This window comes from Mustela lutreola, chromosome 8 (genome assembly GCF_030435805.1).
Source record: "Mustela lutreola isolate mMusLut2 chromosome 8, mMusLut2.pri, whole genome shotgun sequence".
Taxonomy (NCBI): Eukaryota; Metazoa; Chordata; class Mammalia; order Carnivora; family Mustelidae; genus Mustela; species Mustela lutreola.
In genome coordinates this window covers 72,522,171-72,529,150 of record NC_081297.1, presented here as the reverse complement: position 1 = coordinate 72,529,150, position 6,980 = coordinate 72,522,171, and the positions used below count along the sequence as shown (strand labels likewise).

General features: G+C 40.3%; 1 long non-coding RNA gene across 2 annotated transcripts; it reads left to right on the top strand.

The window, feature by feature from the left end:
- Nucleotides 1–2,108: 2,108 nt before the first annotated feature.
- On the top strand, nt 2,109–6,025 carry LOC131837953 (uncharacterized). Of its 2 annotated transcripts, XR_009356387.1 has the most exons (4): nt 2,109–2,218; nt 4,508–4,639; nt 4,728–4,790; nt 5,649–6,025. It is a non-coding gene; the product is annotated as an uncharacterized LOC131837953 (long non-coding RNA). The 2 variants fall into 2 exon arrangements; XR_009356386.1 differs by lacking the exon at nt 4,508–4,639 and having other exon boundaries at nt 5,595–6,025.
- The last annotated feature ends 955 nt before the right edge of the window (nt 6,026–6,980 follow it).

Sequence of the window (6,980 nt, the reverse complement as noted above, 5' to 3'; positions counted from 1 at the left end):
GCTCATGGAGTTGTCTCTGCCTGGAATGTCAATGTCACTCCATTCACTGGAGTCTATTCATTGCATCAAGCAAACCCCCACTTACTCTTGGCAGACAAGTCACCTGCTGCTACTTCTCTATATAGCTTTCCATGGCCCTCCAAGACAGGATTAATCATTCCTGATTCTTTGTCCCTGTGTCCACATACCCACAATTTTCTTAATTTATTCATCCATTTTTTCAAAGAAATAGTGAGGTGTGAGAAAATGAGTATATCCTCTTGAAAGTCTATCTCCAAATCCTAGAAAAGTGACTCATAGTGTGACTCATGGACATGCTGAATAAGTGCTTAAATGGAATTGTTGAATTATCTTTTTTAAAATCCACAGGTAGCCACAGTCGTGAACTACTTCTCTTGAACTTTATAGCATATGATTCATTTTTGAAAAATTATTTTTCTGATAACAAAGGTAATATTAAGTCACTGCAAAGATTTAGAAAATACAGAAAAAAACATAAAAAAGAAAATAAAAATCACTTAATAAACCCCAATTCAGAGATAGTTAACATTAATAAGTTGATCCACTCCCTTTTGGTACACTTATGATACATACAAATTTTATGTTAATTTTGTAATAATTTTATCATTATTTAGGATAGCAAACTTACTCTCCTTGAAATGACAACATATGTGTCACTATCAACTGTCAATTTATTTCAGTTCCATGGGTCTTGGAATTAGTGTGAATTCATAGTTTCTCTATATTGAAACAGAATTCCAGATGCTATCTGAAGGTAAGCTTTGTTTCCATATACATTTTATACATTTGCAGTTGTACATATCAATGGCTTTTAACTTTTTTTTTTCCACTTCATGTTATACCATCAAGCTTTCTTCCCTGCTAGTAAGTATTCTTCCCAACATCACCTTTAATGGTATGTATCATGGACTAAATTGTGTGCCCCCCAATCATACATTGAAGTTCTAACCCCAGTACCTCTAAATGTCATTGTATTTGGAGATAAGCCATTAAGGGAGTAATTAAGTTAAAATGAGACCAATAACGTGGATTCTAACCCAATCTGATTGGTGTCTTTAGAAGAAGAGGACATTTAAACACACAAAGAGACACAGGGGTGCACATATACCGAAGGATGACTATGTGAAGAGCCAGCAAGAGGATGACCATTGACAAGTCAAGGAGAGAGGCCCCAGAAAAAACCAAACTTGCTGACACCTTGATCTCAGACTTCCAGCCTCCAAAACTATGAGAAATTTCTGTCGGTTAAGCCACCCAGTTTGTGGTATTTAGTTATGGCAGCTCTAGCAAACAAATATACTATACATTGTAAAATTTCATTATACTGCTTCTTATAATTTATTTAACTCACCTATCGTTGGATGCCAATTTCTCTTCAATAGAAACAGTGTTGTTGTGATGTCTATCTTCATAAAGAAATCCTTATCAGATTGACTGTTTCCTTAGAAAAGCTTTTAAATATTTCCCAGTGCAAAAACAACATAATTTTTTTCAGAAAAATTTAGAAAATACAGCAAAAAGAGAAAAGTAACATAACGCTATTATCCAAATACAGGTGATAGGTTGTAATTTCTTCTGGTCCTTTTTCTCCTCCCTCATTTGAGTGCTTTAAAATATGATTCTACTATTTATGAATTTATACTTTGCCTCTTAAATCTAACATAGGCATTACTTCATATCGCTTCATACTCTTAGTAAGTATTTTAATGGTTCCATAATAGGTGGGCTCAGTAAGAAAAGAAAAACTGAACATTCCCTGACTACTCTTTTCCTTGTATCTGGTGTTTGGACTTTGTAACAGAGTACAGCCTATGCTGCTAGAAAGAAAAAGAGGAAGTATCGCCGTCCAGCAGCGATAATAACGACCCTCCGACCGGCTGGGTTTCAAAAAGGGAGCTTCTTTATTTCCTATGGCCATCGCTTATATAGGGGAGCTAAGCCAATCAGCATAGACAGCGATATGCATCCACCAATCTTAAGCTTGTTACCAAGTTCCCGCAGCATAGCAATAGTTCAACAGCCAATAGGTAGTACTTCCTGTTTACGATCAGTCACTCTAGACACACCTTCTGGCAAATCGCCAGGCACCATTTTGCAAAGCTCTGCGGTTGACGGATCTCCGGGCCTCTGGAGCATCCGCCCTCGACAAGGAAGGAAGGAAAGAAGGAGGAAGGGAGGGAAGAAGGAAGGAAGGCCGGTAGGCAGGCAGGAAGGAAGAAGGAAGGAAGGAGGGAGGGAGGGAAAGAGGAAGAGAGGAAGGAAGGAGAAGGAGAAGGAAGGAGAGTGGGAGGGAGAGAAAATAAAAGAAAGACAAGACAATTCAGTGGCTTAACCTAGATGGCAGTGTATTTCTCCATCACGATGACACAACAGTCCATAAGCCGACAGGGATCTCAAACTGGTGGTACGGCTCTGTCTTTCATGGCTTCTGCTTGTGTGCCCCAGGTTGTTACTCTAGCTCTCGTTATCTCCCGCGTAGCAAGAAGTGAGGAAAGGACCAAGGCCATGCCCTCACAATCCCCGTAATGCCAGAACCCAGGAGCAGTATGCAGGCCTTCTACCCTCTACTCTTGGCCTTAACTTAGCCTCTTGGCCACATCAGTGACAATAGAGGCTGGACACTAACTTTCGTTTGAAAATTAAAAAAATATATTGAATCCGATGACATTTATGCAATGCACATGTGTGCCCAGGACTTTCTGCAGTTACTTCCTTTAATAATCTTTTACTAGATATTATCATCAGCATGGCAGCTGGGGGTCACTGGGACTCCAGATAGATTAAATAACCTGCCCAAGGTCACTCTCCAAGGTCACAGCCCTTCTGTCATCCAGCAGCATCTGAATCTGAATCTATATGACTCCAAAACCACTGCTCTTCTGGCTACATTTATTACCACATTTCCTTATTAGCCTGAAAATCGAAATCTGAAAAACAGGTACAGGGTTTCCTTCTGAGACTTCTGAATTTTTAAAAATAATTCTTATTAGAATTAATATTCTGTGTCATGCTTCCAAATACAGATTTAGTAGAAAATATTGTTAGGTGGTTTTAGAATAAGTTGGATGTCTGGATTTCTGAGACTACTTAGAGTAAAAAACAGCTATTTATAATCCCTCAATTTGCTCCCGTGTAAATCATGACAGTGACAGTTACTGTTTTTCACATGTTCCCAGATCTCAGAAAATAGGCCTTTTTTGTGACAAAGTAAACTGGGGGAAAAAGAAAAAAAAAAAAAACACTCCTCTATACTATTAGCACAATAATGGTGATATTATTGTTTGGCTAGGGGCAAGGTCAAAGGCATAATCACAGAAATTCTAGCCTTTCTTCACATAATGAGAAAATAAATAGAAACATGGCAAAATGGACTTGCTTTTTAGGAAAACTAATGAGGCAGTCAGCTGCACTGCTCTCTGTTGGGGAGATTGCACTGGAATTGGAGCACCTGCCTTCCCGGAACCACCTTCACATCAGAAACTCTGATTTGCAGGACAGGAGATGGGGCCAGAAGGGAGGAACATCAGCCTGCATGCCTCAGCGGAGTTCCCCCAAAAATAGACTGGGTCTCCCAACTACGAGACATGGAAGAGGCTGAGCAAGGGTTATATGGACTATTCTCTCAGAAGACCTGAGCCACACAGAAACCCTTCAATGACATGGTTCACAAGTATGAGTAAATTAGACGAGGTGACTACCTGTTCTCCCCACACTCCATGTAGCTTTCCTGAGCCCTGCCGCGGCTTAAGGCCAGCATGCAGAAGTTTGGTGTGGGGAAGACTGTCGGAGGGCAGTTATTCCAAGAGAGGCAGCCTCCACTGTCTCTCCAGGACCACAGTAGACAGTAGATGAGGAAACAGGAGAGAGTTCCCTGGTTGCAACCTGCCCTTGGCTTCCCCTCTTCCCCACCCCTGCAGGAAGCAGGGAACTTTCTTCAGCTTAGGATAGAGGGGACCTTTTCACACCAGGCTGCATATGTGTGTGTGGTAAAGCTGACTCCAGGTCACGGACACGTGAGCAAAATGGTGAGGGCTTACAAATTCTGTGGCCTCTCCCTGAGAGTGGCAAGGGTTAACTGAATAGAATATACAATCATTAAATAATATGAGTCATTTTTTTGGTAATATTCGACATTAGCTTCTAAAAGGCTTCTGCTGATTATGTTTTATTACCTGGTTTGTTAAGCATCTATTGTAAAGTGCTGTTAAATTATCATGAATTAGCTTTCCTCCCATGGAAGTGTCACCTGAATGTACTTAGCTAGCTCGTCAATGCCACAAATGTGTAATTATTTGTTTTATTAAGCAGTGTTGTTGCCTTTTACACATTACGAAGTGCTTTTTCATTAGTCGTACTTGGAAAAAAAAAGTTAAATTATTATACAATGTGATGTTCTTAGATATGGCATTTTACTCACAAAATTCTAAAATTTTTAACAGTTTCTTGGCCCTCCGATACTACTTAGAATTTTATCTTTGATCGACAGATCAAAGACCATAGTGAGAATCTTATTAACGCTCTGAAACTTCTCGCAATAAAATCAACGTAAACAGAGAATGTTCCATAAAACTCCAGGACTTTCATGCATTCCCAGAAACCTATTCTGGGGACCGCCAGGGTAAGAAACTCTGAGGTAAAGGATTTTGAATATTCTTAAATTATGCAAAACGATTAATCTTCTGATACTGTTCCCTGGACTTTTTCAGTCATCGCTGCAGGAAAGAAGGAGAGGACAAACATCTATCACCATACTGGCGGCAAAGACAAAGGTTATTTCTCTTTGGATTTTGTTGGTTAAAAAAATAATGCTCCAGTCCTTAAGCTTCCATATGAGCCAAGGATATATTGTCCAGCACCTTTTCCCAGTTGAATTTTATATGGAAAGAAAATTACTTCGGTCATTTCGGCTGTGCCACATCTTAAAGAACTGAGAAAGCAAGTCCCGGAGTAAACTTATTGAGTGTTCCCTCTGTGGTTAACACTTGTGGTTGATAGTGTGCCAAGTGTCTTCCAAGCATTGTTGCATTTAATTCTTAAAGCAAGCATATAAGAAAGCTACTGTTTTTATTGTCCTCTGACTTATAAGGAAATGGAGAGAAGCAGTGACTTGGCTGAGGTCACGCTGTTGGTTTACAGTGGGGCTGGGACACAGTTTTTCTTTTCTGACAGCCAGGCAAAAGCCATCAGAAACATATGTCTTTTATCTGAAGTTCTAGGAGGGAGGAGCATGTTTATCTGATTTCAAAGAAACAAGTGATCTAAATCAATTTGCACCTGCCCTTGATTTTGTGCAAATTTATTTATAAGGAATTGTGAAAGGGAGATAGTCCTAAATTCAGAAAAATTTAAATAGTCTTAAATCAAGCATCCCATTTGTCCCATTTGTCCAGAAAGAAAAAAAAAAATGGCAAAAGGCAGAACAGTAAATCTTTTCCATAGCAAAATTATCACAAGGCTATGTGGAGCCTTCCAAGCTCGACTTTGCCCCTTTGAATGGAAACTGCAAATCACTGGGTTATCGTGGGCTCTAAGTAGTGAGTCCATTAATCTCTTTCACTCTTCATTTGCCTCAGATCTGATTTGACTTTGTGATAATGCATGGCTCTGATCACCCTGTGCCCTCCTAGATATGGAGTCTTCAGAGAAAGCTACAAGCAAAGAGGGCTGGTGGCTCAGTCCTAACCGGGTCTCAGGATGAGGAATGACAATGTTTGGAAGCATCTTCAACATAATTGTGGTACCCAAGAGAACTTTCAAGATATAAGCCAGCAGTAAAATAGTTGTAGAACTGAAGAGCAAAGCAGAAACCGTAAATGAATTATTATAACCGCTCCAATTCAGTGTAAAGTTTTTGCTTCTAAGGGCATAACACTCAGATACCTACTGAGCGTATGTACGTGCATCTGTGAACCGCAGTGGTTAATCAAGTTAAAATTCAAGGTTGGGGTTTTGGTTTCTTGTTTTGTTCTGTTCACATGAGAAGGGGAGATATGGAACAGTTGAATTACTCGAAGTCTCCCTAAAATTGGTGGTGTCAGGGCTTAGTCCAATGTCCTCTCTGCTTTGTTCTTACTCTAGTGTAGACTAGGGGTAGGCAAACTTCTCCTTTAAAGGTCAGACACTAAACATTTTAGGCGTTGCAAGCCATACTGTCTTTGTATCCACTACTCCACTATGCCACTGGAGCGTGGAACCAGCCATAGACAATAACAAGGAATCAGTGTGTGCTCCAGCAAGATTTTCGTTTCCCAACAGGCTGCTGGCTGGATCCCGCCAGCAGATGGTAAATTGCCGACACCTGGCTCTAACTACAAATTCCCTCACGGCCATTTATTAATTACAGGATTGGATCTAGTTGTTTGGTCTCTCTCCACCTCGGTTTCCTCCTCCAGTGAAACACACTTTTTCCCACAGTGACAACAGTGTTTCTCGGATACATTTACCCTAAGTGGTTTAAATAGAACAGGGTTCGGGGAATCTCACTCTTCAGGTTTATAAAAACAGATAAATATGCATACCTATGTGTGGAATTTATTGAATACCTATTATATGCTAAATATTGTATTAAATGCTTTACGTATATTGTCAAATGTAATCCTCATAACTGTCTGTCAGCATAGATGCCGGGTGATTCAGAGACGATAGGGAATTTGCCAAGCTGCACAGCTCCTAAAGTGTAGAACTGCAGTCAGCTGCTTATACAAGCTTCTCTTGGGCCTCTACCTTGTACTGTCTTTCCATGGACTCTTTATTTTATCATTGTTTTTAAGATTTTATTTATTTATTTGACAGAGATCACAAGTAGGCGGAGAGGCAGGCAGAGAGAGGGAGGAAGCAGGCTCCCCGCTGAGCAGAGAGCCGGATGCAGGGCTCAATCCTAGGACCCTGGGATCATGTCAAGGCAGAGGCTTAACCCATTGAGCCACCCAGGCGCCCCTATTTTATCATTTTATTCTATT